Below are 15587 nucleotides of genomic sequence, written 5' to 3' on the forward strand. Positions count from 1 at the left end.
AACTGAGCATGGCGTCCTCTTCAGGGACACCACGTTTCGTTTTATTTTTTACTTTAGCATTGAGCACGGTGCCCGCTTCAAGGACACCGCGCTCTGTTTCTCTTTTTTTTACTTTAACACTGAGCACGGTGCTTGCTTCAGGGACACCCTGGTCTGACTCTTTAATAGGGAGCGCGGTACCCGCACAATGGACACCGCGCTCTGCAATGGTTATCCTTTTTGCAAGAGTTTAAACTATTGCTATTGTAAATGACAATGCCTTTTAATATGTCATGCCTGACAAAGCTAATTTTTGGCTTTGGCGGAGCACAAAGAGTTTTCACTGGCTGCAGATCTGCCACCTGTGGAACATGAAATGTGGTGGTGGGGCAGCTACATATGTGAGCAGAGCATCTGCCATGTTCATAGAACAGAATAATGGCAGTATGGCTTCACACAGTGGATGTACAGTTTGACCCAGGTTGAAGTGTCCCTTGCTTAACACTAATTTAATTAAAAAAATACAGAGATAAATTTGAGGTTAAAAAAGCTAAGCATTGATTCAGTTTTGAGTTTCAGTACTTTTAGTTGTTATTTTTTTTCATCATAAGTTTGGAGTAAGATTTGACCCAGGCATGATTTTAGGATTAGAAATCTACGAGTATTCACATGATCCACAAGTTAAATTTAATATCTCAGAAGGAGCGTATAATTGCTGTACCATTATTGTTCTGTGGAGATTTGAACGCTTCTGTTTGATGTTGGTCCTCTGTGGGAACGATTTTCTCATCCTTCTACAAAACTAACATATTCTGTTGTATCTTTCCGACAGGAGTGTTTATGTTTATCCAGAGCTTTAAGTGGGCCGGGTCTTGCCAGTGCTGCACCTGCAGTTCTAAAAAGCAGGTGCCGAAAAGGGCCTCTATCGGGCCCTCCATTTTTGCCCTCACCCACGCAGCAGAAAACGGAAAAGTTCATATTTTAATGATATATAACACGGTGTGCGCATATAGAGAACTGGAACAGTACTGTAAAGTGAACAAGAGTGTCAAAGCATGTACTCTGGGGCACTTGAAGTAAACAAGATAACAGATGGAGTTCTGACAAATGAAACGTAAAAAATACATAGTGCCCTTGCAAAATAGCGTGATATATGTCCACCGTCAGAGTCACTATGAATGAGAAGACTGAACTGTCACCTGCAAGTCGCGCCCTTATGTCCATGGCAGAGGCAAGAACTCCGGCAAACATTCTCTGCAGCTCCGCACGCAGGCAGCAGAAACAAACTGCTTTACGGCAAACCATCACCGAAGATTCAGCGAGTACTTAGATGCGAAAATGAGGTTTCGACGCTACCTCACAGGCAAACACTCCGAAGACGGCATTTTGAACCACAACTCGGTAGACAAAACTGAAGAGAAAGGCGGGCCAGCATTGGCCCCGCCGCAACTATGGCGGGGCACCGCCCACTCCCCACCCCCACACACATGGTGCACCCCCACCACTCCATGCGCCTTATCATCGATTGGACACAGAGGTCCCCAATGACCCGGAATTGATTGAATCGCTTCCGGGTCACTGGGAGCAGGGGTCAGGCCGATTAGAACCGGCTTGACTATCAGAGGGTTTAAAAGGCTGGGGAGCGCGGGAGTCTTCCTATTTGACCCCGCACTCCATCGTCTTCCTCCCAGCCTCTGGGAGCCTGTAATTATCTTTATCAGGACTGCATCTCCGAGAGGCGTGCGCGGCGTGCGACGAGATCAGGAGGACTGCTCGAGATCGGGAATGCAGTTCCAGAGCCGGTATAATCGATACAGCTTTGTAGCAGTTTTGGATATTTGCAGCAAGCACACACGCAACAAAAGTACCGCGAGGGGGGGCCTTTTGCTGGCTGCTTGGACAGCTCAGTGTTTGGTAACTGCTGCAGGAAAGTGTGTGTTCTACACAGGTCAAGAGTTCAAATCCTTTCGGGGCCCTTTCACGTTTCCAAGAGGTCATGGGTTTGTGCCACCTGTGCTCCCAATAACGAGCCATTTTTCAGTTTATATTTAGGAAGGCTCAAATAAGGTAAGTCCTCTGTAATTGTCAGAAGGGAGGGTGTGCCAGCTGTGTGGGTTTGTAAACATAGAACCTCGTGGGGAATACTTTAGCACACATATAGGGAAGCACCTAGTGCACATTAAACAGATCACAGGTAATTGGCACTACACAACTAGCAAGGGGAAATGCTGTAGGATTTGCCAGTATATGTGTAGTACAACTGGGGTGCCTCAATTTCTGCCTATTCACTGCATCGGGTTTTGACTTGAATCATTGTCAAGGGGGGTTTAAGGGTTTGAACGAGGTTCACCGTTGTTACATGCCCTGTGCGTAAGGTAATTTTTTGCTTATCATTATAGAAGTGAAAATAGGGTGACTCACAGCTAATGATCCTCAAGAGACAAAAGCAACGAACATTGCGTTAAGAGGACGCGGACAGGCCTGCATTTCACTGCTTCTGCGGGCCGCCGAGCTCGAGATTACTCGCCCAACACCCAGGTTAGCTGGGTGGGGCGGCTCCAGTTGCGTGGTGCTTAAGGCCAGTCTGCGTACCTCCAACGGTGGTCAGGTAAGGACCTGGACGGGTTTCCAGGCCAAGCAAACTGTGTGGGGAGGCTCTCAGAGAGAGGAGTCATTTAAGTAACAGCTAACAGTATGTTTGCGGTGTTATCACCCCTTTTAGTGTATAAGTTACCTTGCATTTGTTGGGTTAGGAGCTATGGCCAGTAAGCGTGGAGCGAAGCGTTCCCGCATTGGAACATATGATGGAGTCCATGATGCGTAGGATGCAGACGATTGATAGGATATGGGGAAAGGTAGAAAAAATGGGACAGAGCCTCGCAGACCTTAGAGAAAAAGTGGAAGGGCAGGGTGAGGCGGTGGGCAGGCCTAAGCAAACCATAGTGCCACCAAAGCCTAGGGGTGAATTAGATCCACTCCCCAGGTGGGTTAGGCCCAGGAAGGGGAAGAATCAGGATAAAGACCCCATTCCATGTCAGCCTGTAGGGGAAATCCCATCGGGTGAGGGTCCCTCGGGAGGCCCAGTAACACCAGTAAGCCCTCCACCGATACCAGTTATCCCTACAAGTAACTCATTGGTCCCTGCACCTGTCCCAGTAGTGCCCACACAAAATCTGGTGGCACCTGCACCAATCCCGCCGATCCCCACACCAGTTCCTGTGGTGCCCACGCCGAGTACAGGGTTACCGGTTCCGAGTCCAGTTGTCCCTCCTCCCGTCACAGTGACAGCAGACATCAATCAGGTCCCACAAGAGCTGGTGGCGCAAATTGCGGCTGTTCTCCCTTGGCTAGGAAGGGGGGGAATGTTGCCAATGTCAGTGGGGGAAAAGAAGTAGGGGAAGACCCATTGGCAGAGGCGAGGAAATTGGTGGAAAAGATTATGGCAGCTCAAAGCGGGACTTCAGGTCAAGGGCTGGGTACTCCATCTCTCCCACAACCTACAGGAGTGGTGCCATTAGTAGGAGACAACAAAGAGTTGCCAGCAGCCAGCAATGGAAAAGACAACGTGGTAGAGGCAGCTGGAGTGGTGGCACCAGGTAAGGAAGTGACATTGCCATTGCTGGGCGCGGGTGTGCTACCCACAGGAAGGGAGCATTTAGCCAGACATGTAACACGCAAAGTGAAGGAATTGATGTGGTCTGGTACTTACATTAATATTTTCTCCCTGCTGGTTGATGATAGGGAAATGGAATATTCAAGGAAACAAAAAGATTGGTTGCTTCCTAGTGAATGGCGCACTGAACTGTTCAGATTCAGGATAGAAGAGAGTTTGAGCAACTGGATTAGGGTCTTCTCTGTATTTATGGCTATAATAGCTGAGCGTTCACCTAATTTACAAGCAGAAATGGCCTGTTACCAGAGCAGGATTACTATGTCTCATGATAAATATGGGGGCGTAGGGTGGAAGGATTAGGACATGAATTTCAGGAAGGCCAAAGCAGTTCACCCATCACTTTCCTGGCACATAGCCGACATGCTTTCATGGTTGGATTAGTTTGGGTACGACCAGCCGGGTAGCGCAGTCCAACAGGTGAACAAGGGTCACCCATTTCAAGTGTCACAGCCCTTTCGGCCGGCCCAAACCTCGGCTGCGGGTCAAAGTCCCGTGACGGGGAGAGGCGGAAAGGGACATGTTGGGATTTTAATAGACGAACATGCACCAGGGCCCTAGGCACTTGTAAGTTCAGGCATCCATGCTCTGTCTGCAACAACCCTTCTCACCTAGAATCTAAATGTCTCAAGAAAGCAGGCCATAGGGGAAAGAAGAAACAGGATTGAGGAGGGGGCACAACTGGTAACACACTCCCCCATTGATTTTATGGCAATGACCCCTTGGTTAAACAAGTACCCAGATCATGTCACAGCTAGGACTTTACAAGAAGGATTTCTGTACTGTTTCAGGATTCCTGCATTGAACTACAGAGGGGCAGCTGAGTGTAAAAATCAACTCTCTGTAAGGACCAACCCAGGGGTGGCAGTTACAAAAATTGACAAGGAATTACGCTTGGGTAGAATTGCTTGGCCTTTAGACCACATCCCTGTGCACAATTTTGTTTGCTCGCCCCTTGGTGTGGTCCCAAAGAAGGAGGAGGGAATAGTTCAGGCTGATTCACAATCTGTCATCCCCTAGAGGCAAGTCATTAAATGACACCATCAATGAGGAAACCTGTAGTGTGAAATACACGTCCTTTGATCAGGCAGTGGATATGCTAAGGGTTTTGGGCCCCGGGGCTTTGCTCTCAAAATCTGACATTGAGTCTGCCTTTCGGCTGCTGCCTGTACATCCTCTGCATCACCACCTTCTGGGTTTTAAATTTCGTGACAAATTCTACATGGATAAGTGCATGCCCATGGGTTGCTCAGTTTCCTGCGCTTACTTTGAAAAATTCAGTTCATTCTTGGAATAGGTTTTTAGACTGGCGACAGGACACCAATATGTAATGCATTATCTGGATGACTTTCTTTTCTTGGGGTTGGCGGGCTCCCGGGAGTGTGCTTGGGCATTGCAGGAATTTTGTGTGCTCTGGCGCCGGGGAAGACGGGGGGTCCAGCCACCACAATAGAATTTTTAGGCATTGAATTAGATTCAGTCCAAGGGTGTTTCCAGTTACCTAAAGAAAAAATGTCAAAATTTAAAGCAGCACTGCAGCAATGCTTGGCGAAGGACGAAGTAACCTTACATCAGCTACAACAAACAGTGGGTTCGCTGAATTTTGCATTCAGAGTCATACCTATGGCACGCCCATTCTCCCGCTCCATCTCCTAAGCAATGACAGGTCTCCAGGAAAAACGCCATCACACAAGACTGTCGTCTGAGGTTCGCCAGGACATGTGGATTTGGATCGCATTTCTGGAGGGTTTCAACGGCAGGGTAGTGTGGCCCGGTCCTCCCACTACTTCAGCGGAGTTAGGTTTATAGACTGACGCTGCGGGCAGTTTGGGATTTGGTGCCACACTAGGGACCGAATGGGTGGCACAGCATTGGCCGGCATGGTGGGTGTAGAACGGTGTGACAGCCAATATTGGTTTTCTCGAACTCGTTCCCATCTGGGTGGCACTGAATGTGTGGCCTCATCACCTCTGTAATCAATCTGTGATTTTCTGGCCAGACAACATGACGGTGGTTGAATGCATCAACCAGCAGGCTGCACAGTGTAAAATGATCCTTCGCCTGCTGAAAGAGATAGTGCTGTTGTGTATGAAGCTCAACATGCAGTTTTGGGCTAAACATGTCACGGGGGTGCCGAATAATGCTGCTGACGTACTTTCTCACTTCAAGATGCAGGTTTTCAGGGAACATCTACCCTCGGCAGAGGCAACACCAACACTCTTCCCGGAAGTACTCTGGCAGATTGGTGCCCCCAGCTACAGAACCTCATGACAGCTAGCCTAGCTCCCAGGACCAGGAAAGCTTATGAAGGGGCGTTTTGGTCTTACTGCTCTTTTTTGGGGCAGGGTTGGGCAGATAGGTGGCATGAGACAGGGGCATTCCTCCGGTATTTGGACTCTTTGAATATGGAAGGGCGCTCTGTGGCAACAGCAAGGCAACATGAGGCAGACATGTTGTTTGGGTCATTGGTCATTTATTTGTAAGGCGTCTGAAGTCAGTTTTTCTTTCAGGTAATTACAGACACAGAGCGGAGCAGGATGGTTTCACAGTTTCCTTCCATGGTAAAGGGGGCCTTTGCCTAAGTCAGTTCAGTGTTTTCTTTACAGAGCTGTTGAGTAGACACAGTCCTCCACCCAGGATAGTTATCTTACATTTGGGTGGGAACGACCTGGTAAATCTGGGTAGAAGAGTTTTGATGGAGGACATAATCTCGGAAGTAGGCTGGTTAGCTAAGACATGCCAGGGCTGCACCATAGTTTGGTCTCAGATGGTACCCAGACTTAAATGGAGGGGGGGGGGGATTCTGTGAAAGCGTTGAATCACTCAGTAAAGAGGAGCAACAATAAAATGGGGAAATTGTTCAGGTCTCCTCAGCTACAAACCATCGCACACGGGTGTGTCAGGGTGGAGCCGTGCTTCTTAAAAGACAGGGTCCACCTGACTAGGTTAGATAATGAAATCCTGTTGGAAAATATATGGGCTTGGCTAGTGAGTTTTAAGGGCAGGGCATGACCTTTCAGTGTAGGAGGGTAGGGGGGCCAGATAGTCGGTCAACTACGCTGGCCTGGTGGAGGTAAGGTCATGATTGGTGAGCAGTAAATTTAAGGTCCATAGAGAGCGGCGCCATTCTTGAATGGGGTTGCCCAAGGGGAGGGACAAGTGGTCTCTCCTCGAACTCCAGGGGAGGTTCAGCCGGTTGGCTGGATGGGTGCGGGGGAGGGGGGAGTCATGCTTTCTTTAGGCTGGTTGGCCAACCCGCAAATGCACAATGACGTCAGTAAACGGCACAGAGATGCAAGGGCCCCTTTAATAGAGTTAATAGAGCGTACGGGGTAACCGGGGGGGTACCCTCACGGTAAACGACCCCTTTGCGCATGCGCACTCCTACTGGAGGGCGTGGTTAATTGCTAAGGATATGACATCAGTTAGCGACCTTGCTGTAGGCCCAAATAGGATACGCAGAAAAGTAATTAATGTGTGATTATGATTCATATGTTAGATTCGGATTGGAAATACCTTGTACTAGAAGTATGTTAAGGTTAGCTATCCGATATCTGTATATATTAATTGTAATCAAGCGTCATGCAACGTTTTCTGCGTAAATTTGTAAATATTGTTTATTTCAATTTTATTTGATTTTATGTTTTAATAAATACGGCCGGGGGTTGTAAGACCCCCGCCTCAAAGAAATCCCTCTCATGGCCATTTTTAAAAAGTGTTGGATAAGCACAAGAGGGGGGGATATTTCCGGTAGTCCCTGGCCATAGAGAAAGGTGGGGCCGGCATCGGCCCCACCACAAGCATGGTGGGGCACCCCCCCCCACACATGCTCCATGGTGAGACGCACCCCTGCCAAGTCACTATGAAATGGTGGGCGGGCCTTATCATGGAAGGAGCATTGAGTGGAGGAAAGGGTGAAAGTATGTATGGGTGAGTGGGTGGGTGGATGAGTAAGTGGGTAAAGGGATGAGCAGGTTAAAGGATGAGTGAATGGATAGGTGGATGTGCATGTGAAGGGATGGCAGAGTAAAGGAATGGATAGGCAGATTAGTGAATGAATGGATAGGTGGATGTACAGGTGAAAGGATGGCAGAGTAAAGTGATGGTTGGATAGATAGATGGGCAGATGAAAGGGTGGCAGAGGAAAGGGATAGATGGTTCAGTGGGTAAAAAGAAAAACGTATTGATGGCAGAGTGGATGGTCAAATGGATGGATGGGTTGATGGCAGAGTTCATAAATATGGATGGCAAAATGGGTGGATGGGCTGCAGAGTGGATGGATGTATGGATGAGTGGATGGAAGGAGGGCAGAGTGGATGGATGGCAGAATGGATGGGTAGATGGATGGATCCATGCCGGGTCTGGTCGCTCAGTGGACTAATGCGTCCATTGCAGGGGCCTGTGTTCGACCTCATGGTCACAGGTTCAAATCCCGGCGGGTCTACTCAGCCTTTCATCCATCTGAGGTCGATAAAATGAGTACCATTGAGTTGGGTAACAATGAACATCTGTTATTCAGTGCCAAGAGACCTCTGGGTGAACGTGGGCTTTACAAATACACATGTTATGTTATGTTATCCATGGATGGATGCATGCTTGGAAGAATAGATGGATGTATGGATGGCAGAGTGGATAGATGAGTGGATGGATGAACGGGTGGCAGGGTGGATAGATGGAAGGATCGATGGCAGAGTGGATAGATGGATGCAGTGGATAAAATGAATTGATGGGTGGACGCTGGAGTGGACAGACGGATGGACAGACTGATGGAAGCAAGAGAGGATGACAAATGGATGGATTGAATAGGGAAAGAGTGAATGATGGATTCAAGAACTAATGGATGTAGAGGTGCATTAGTGGAAATACAGGAGGATGGAAGGATGAACAGACACATTAGATGCTTGGATGGAAGAGACATGGGAGCTCTACTAGGAAGGGTTAGGCTCACTTGCTTTGCTTTCTTAGTGCCATCAGAGATTTAGTTCAAAGATGAGGGTATTTTTTTTCTGGCCTCTCCCTTGTTTTGCTGGCACATATAAGTAGGTCTCATGTTGGAACGGCATTTAAAGAGACGTCATGAGAGTTTTATTTTTTATTTTCAATAAATGAACTCTGTAGCTGTTAAAACCAGAACTGATGATTGTTCCAGTATGTAGTATCCTGCTTTTGTTAATGTTATGTAATTTACACCTCCTGCTCAGCCAGTGTGTTTGTGCTGTGTGCTCCATGAAATGTTCGAATGATGATGCACTTCGGAATGTTGGGAGCAGCACGCTGTTTGCTCCAGGTGGGCCTGCTCTACTGAACTTGTAAGTTACTACAATAAAGCATCTTGAACTATATTCTTCCTGCGTGGACCTCGTTACTACAATTATTTTGGCAACGAGTTGGTAACTACCTATGTGCTACAAGTGGATTTCAGGGACCTGGAGAACATATGAGGACCTGAAGATGAAACTATCTACAGAATGGACATTCTCAGGCAGCACAAAAAACAAGAGGAGGTATCCACAGGTTAAGAATAACCGCAAAAAATTACGAGGATGTTCTACACAGATCAACAAAGATGTCAACATGAAAGAAAGAAGTCTCAAAGAAAACCAAATAAGACAACAAGAAACAGGTAAAGATGAAGCACTACGCCTCTCAGCCCCACCAGTGTCATCACCATCTGACAGCCCTAGTCCAGGCGTGCTGTGCTTACCTCGATTACCTACTTTGGACTTTTAAATTACCAGTGCTTCTTCTGTCATCAAGCCCAACAACTTACACTTTGAAAATTCTTTTGGGTCATGTTTCTGTATTTCCGGTCACATAGTGCTTGACCCTGTCGACATTTAAAGACGTCTTGATTTGCTTAAACATTGCAGTCAACAAGAATGAGGAAAATGTTTTAGCTCACAATCTTGCATTTGACAAACAACACAGCGCTGGTGAACTTTTACTATGTTAAGACGTTTGAACTTTCCACTATGGTGCTTCGGTGTTTTATGGAGACATGTGGCTGCACAGAGTCAGTATGTGCACGTATGTAACATCGCAAGCGGTGGATCACAGCAAACGTTTGGTGAATTTTGTCACACCTATCAGGTCGTTGTTGATATTGTCAAATTTCACTTTGTTTTCAAAAGACATGTGCCTAATTGACATTATGCCTTCGTGATGACTTGAACTTTGTCAAAGTGTTTCTGACTCTTTGTCTGGCATGAAGCACAGGTATTGTGCTTCCTTCAGTTTAATCATGCTTCCGTGCTGGCCGTGTGCAGACTATTGTTGGGGCCGTTTGTAAAAGACAACGTTTGTGGTGAGTTAATCGATAGGTTGATTTTCTCCTCAACTACTACTTTGTTATCCCTCAACTGTTTCATTCTATTTCTTGCCGGTCAGTAGGGGATCCGTCTTTCTCTTCTCTGTGTGTCAGGGTGTAAGGCTGGTGTTTAGTTTGTGTTGTGCCTTGTCTTTCCCTCCTTTCATGCCTGTCTGGCCAGTAGGTGTGTTTTGGGGGTAGTCATTGGTGCACCCATGCCTACCTGCTACCTTGTTGTATTTTACACATTATTACTGTTTTCTTCTCTTCTGTTATTCCTTGTTGGAGCGAAGGGTCTATTTCCATTTTCATATATTTACTCATTTCTTCCTCTTCATTCTCTTCCACCTATCTCTTTGCTCTTTCCTATTGGTTCTTTATTATCTCATTTATTCTTTTACTTGACTGTTCCTCTTATTCATTCCTTAATTGGGTTCTTATTGTTATGCTTCTGTTGTGTAAGAAAAGGGGATATGTAGTATCCTGCTTTTGTTAATGTTATGTCATTTACACCTCCTGCTCAGGCAGTGTGTTTGTGCTGTGTGCTCAATGACATTTTTGAATGATGATGTGCTTCGGAATGTTGGGAGTCTGTGAGGGGAAGTCACATTTGTGAATGGGCTGAGCAGCAGGCTGGCTGCTCCTGGTGGGCCTGCTCTACTGAACTTGTAACTTACTAGAATAAAACATTTTGAACTATATTCTTCCTGCGTTGACCTCATTACTACACAGTATATATGACCAAATTGGGAGGAGCACATTAAAATATAAAGACAGAATTTGAAAATAGTATTTGCTGCAATAAAATGTAAAGTTCCTGGAAACGATCTCCATCCCAACAACTTTAGTCCCCCATCCGCTGGCTAACACAATGCTGCACTTATCTGCACAGTGATCAGCTGAGGAGATGGCCACCCCCAGCTTAATGACTTCATTGCGCATGCATAAGAGCTATTTCAAGCACAAAATAAACAAACCTAGTTCAAGCTCCGGAAGCTGCTTTCCCTCACACTGTCACCTCCTTCAAGTATGAAGGACAGTCTCCGCGAAGTGGTTTGCTGCAGCAGCTAATTAGCACGCTGGCAGAGGGGCAGACTACTTAGTCAAAGCTCAGTCTGTCTTCATGTGAACCTCCATAGTAAATGGGCAAAATGCTGTCATTCACAGTACTGGCCGCGCATAACACCAATTGGCTGCCCATGTCTCAACAGTGAAAGAAACTGGCAAGAAAGCCAATTGCTGGGAGGGTTGGACTGATCTGAAATGTGAATGACAGCTAAGTAAATCAGTGAATTAAGAGGCTTGGCCCAGAGCTCCTCAAATATATATGCATGCATTTTTTTATTTTTTTTTCATGAGACTGACAATGTTTTTTTTATAACACGACTATATCACTAGGTCACACTAAACAAGCATTTGTCTCACATTTGTCTCACCATTGGTCTCACATTTTTGAGAGTTAATGCTATTGGCATTGTAAATGACAATGACTTTTACCTATGTGTTTTCATTTGGAGTGTAGTGGTTGTATGGACAGAAACACGGCTGCAGCTTTGCCGAGAGGATTTAGGATACGGAACTACCACTGGGACCAGAGAAGCAGCTGCAGCACTGCCCAGAGGACTTAGAATGATGAATTACTGATGAGTCCAGAGAAGCATGTAGCAGCATTGTGTAGAGGTCTTAGAATGAAGAATTAACGATGAGACCAGAGAATCAGCTAGCAGCACTGTCTATAGGACTTAGAATGAGAAATTTCCAAACACTGCCTGAAGGTTGTAGAAAGAGAAATTAAAAATGGGACCAGAATAGAAGCTAGCAGCACCGTTTAGAGGACTTATAATGAGGAATTACTGACAGGACTAAAGACACAGCTTCAGCACTGCCTAGGGGACCAAGAATGAGGAATTACCACTGTGACCAGAGACATAGATACAGCGCTGTCTAAAGGACTTAGAATGCGATATTACCAACAGGACCAGAGACGCAGCTGCAGCACAGCCTAGACGACTGAGAATGGGAAATTAACATTCAGACCAGAGACACAGATAGCAGCACTTCCTAGAGGCTTTAGAGTGGAGGAGTTATGGACGGGACCAGGGAAGCAGCTGCAGCAGTGTCTAGAGGACTTAGAATGAGGAATTATCAACAGGACTGGAGAAGCAGTTGAAGCACTGCCTGGTGGCCTTAGAATGAGGAATTACCACTGGGACCAGAGAAACAGCTAGCAGCACTGAACAAAAATATACCATAACAAAGGAAGCAGCATGTTGGAGCATGGACTGGAAACAGCCAGCCATGGCAGGCAATGTGATCCTGATCCAGCAAGAAAATGTAGAGGAACTGGAAAAGCTAGGACCCGAGACGGCAAGCAACAGAGGCCGACATTATACAGGCCCAGGACCCAAACCTAGAAGAAACTAGTAGGAGGCAGGAGAGATGGGGACCAGCAGCTGAGTGCTGTTGACTCATGAGTCCAGTGGGTAGTGATGATAGAGACTTTCCCTGTCCCAACAGATGCCTGATAATATGGTGCTCCATAGCTGTCAGAATGATTTCATAATATTTTTCTGCCTCCTACATCATATAAAACACAGTTAAATAGCCCCTCAGCTTATATCTTGCAGTGTGTGATGACTACCTGGTAGTCCTGAGCATAACATTGGTGCTCGTAGAGGCCTTTATAAAGATGCCCTGTACATTTTAATTTACTATAATTTGGGAACCCTATTCGCACTCAATGAAGCCCCCATATGTAGAATGTGCTCTACAACTGTCTCTGTCCTAACCATCAAACATTTCTGAGCCATAAAACACTAAAGTTATGTTTGGGGGCCTCATAAAATGGTCCCACAACTGCTTGAAAGAGGAATGGGCTTGCACACTACACATTGATGGGCAGTTATATTTGAAGAACAAATGATCCCTTCCCCAATCTCATGGGTTATTGTCTCTTTCTTAAAAACATACCACCCTTTGGTTTCCAATTCCTTGACACTCTCCACAGATGGCTTATATGAGCAGGCATTCAAGAGACTATCTCCTCTGGCACTTTTGCCTTGGCTTTGGAGAGCGCAGAAGTGCATTTTCCTTTTCTTGTAGCTAAGACAGTGTAGCCTCTCCATGGAGAAATCAAGCTCAATTTGCTTTAGTGTATGTTAATGCAGGGGGTGAAAAAAGTGGACTTCTGCAGCAGTAGCTTTTCTTTGACAAATACTGGTTTAAACATTAAAATGTCCCCCTATCACTGGGTATAATGTGCGTACGTCCCGGATATCACATTTTCTTATCTTATGTACAATTGTGAAGAGAGGTTGTGCCAGCATCGGTGCACCAAAAAGAAATCAGTGCCCTTTCCGGTGTTGCGTCCCTCATGCTTCATGATTACCTTTCAAAACAGAAAACAAACATTTGGCAGATATCCTCGAGCTGCATGTGTGATCTTGGACTGGCCCTTGAATCACATTGACCATGGCAGGTGCAGCTTGCTGATACCAAGGTCCATGCTTTGGCGCTTGCATTATCTGTGTGCTTTGCATGTGGAGTAACAGCCTGCAGGGGTTGACAGAGGCCTCCTAGTTTCCTTTTAGGTTGCCAATTACCAAACAAATGCATCATTTAAAGAGCCATTGGCATCTCCTTTTGTCCGAGTCTTATTCCGAGTGAGAGTGGTTAGAGATTAAAGAATAAGAGTGGAGCCTAGTACAGAACACCAGGATTTGATATCGGCGACCAAGCCCCCGAGTTCTATTGCCATGCTTGTAACTTGTGACCCGCAGGTAAGTCGCAGATCTCTGTAAAAAAGCATTAATCTCCTGAGCTATCTGAAATACAATTCAAGTATAAATCTGTAACCTGAATGTAATACTCTTGGCTCTGTATAAGGCACGTTAATCTTCTACACATCTGTTTCCAGATAGTAATCCTATCTCTTCAGTAAATACATGCAACTGGCAGAGTTATCATCCCACTGCTATACAATGGACCCTCCTGGATTTACAAAGATCCATCTCAGCTGCATGTGCCTCAACCCTGTAATGCCGTTTGTATTTGACAAGGTAAGCACGCAAGATCAGCTTTGTTGCCAAATTGGTCACTTTTGTCAATTTCTTTGGGGGCAAGGTTTTAACACATAGGCTGACTGCCTTCGACTCCACTTCTCAAGACCCTGCTCTTCAAGGCTCTGCCCATTCTGTGCTTCCCCACCTTATAGATCCTGCAAGAAACTATTTGCATTTTCTAGCACTGAACAAGGAGAAAAGGAACATTGAAGACAGCAGTGGCCATACACCCAGCAAGGCCTGTCATGTATGTTCTCCTCTTGATCCCAAGTGATACTGGGATCTAGGGAATCAAAAATCAGTGTGAGGGCTGGCCAGCTTCTTGGGACACACTACCTGTTTTCAGTACCACAAAACTCTGGCAAGGCAAGATGTAGAAACACAAAGAGGAGGGAGAGTGTACAAGCATGTGGGGAGGTCAGGAAGATGCACAGGAGGCATGAGCCCAGAAAAGACAACATACATGTATGATCTAGCACTGCTGGAAAAAATGGTGTGTGGAAGGTGGGCGAGGTCTCAAAAGTAACTGAATGGGGATGAAACATAAAAGACACATATTGATGGCAGGAAGGGCTTGAATTTAGAGGAGAATTCAATAAAAATGTGTGAGGCCGCTCTGTGGATTGAAGGGTAAATGCTTTGATGGAGGAAATGTTTTTGAAGGAGACGGGTTGACGTTTCTTTGTACGGTACTTTACCAATATATATATATATATATATATATATTCCTCGTGCTGGAATAATTGGGACGACTGAAACCAGCATGCTTTACACCGGAGAGCGCATGCTTGGAGAAAATGATCGGCAGTCCATTACTTGTTTTTGAACTTGCGCTCCCTATGATTAAGATGCCCGAGGCATTGAAACCCGTCAGGGACCAATATTAATCAGGTGTGACTGCTGTTTCTTGACAATAAAGAGTTCTGAAGTACTGTTCTTCGTGGTGTGCGTCTCTGAAGCTCGGGGGCTTCTTTTGGTTGATGTTAGTACACGGTGGCTCCGGCCGTGAGAGACTGCACCGCCGCTACTATCAAGTGAAGTTCTGTGAGGCTGCAGAATCTTGTTGCAGCCGCTTTTCCAGCACGAGGAACTAAGATATTGTGAGACAGCTGACTAAACCTGAGGCTCACCGGAAGGCAACAAAAATAGAAGTTTTAACATTGGTAGTAAAATCTTTGTTCAAAAACGGACCCCACTGGAGGGGAATAATCGAGACTACTGAAACCAGCATGCTTTACACCAGAGAGCGCATGCTTGGAGAAAATGATCGGCAGTCCATTTCTTGTTTTTGAACTTACACTCCCTATGATTTCAATGCCGGAGCCATTGAAACGCATCAGGGACCATTATTAATCAGGTGTGACTGCTGTTTCCTCACAATAAAGAACTGTTCTTCGTGGTGTGCGTCTCTGAAGCTCGGGGGCTTCTTTTGGTTGATATATATATATATATATATATATATATACAAATCCTCTACCTCCGTTTCACCGGGACCTGTTTACTGCGGTGCAAGCCAGGGGCGGAGGTCGCCCTGTAATCAATTTCTCTCACCAAACACAGCGGCCGCTGT

The sequence above is a fragment of the Lissotriton helveticus genome, chromosome 1_1, assembly GCF_964261635.1.
Source record: "Lissotriton helveticus chromosome 1_1, aLisHel1.1, whole genome shotgun sequence".
NCBI lineage: Eukaryota > Metazoa > Chordata > Amphibia > Caudata > Salamandridae > Lissotriton > Lissotriton helveticus.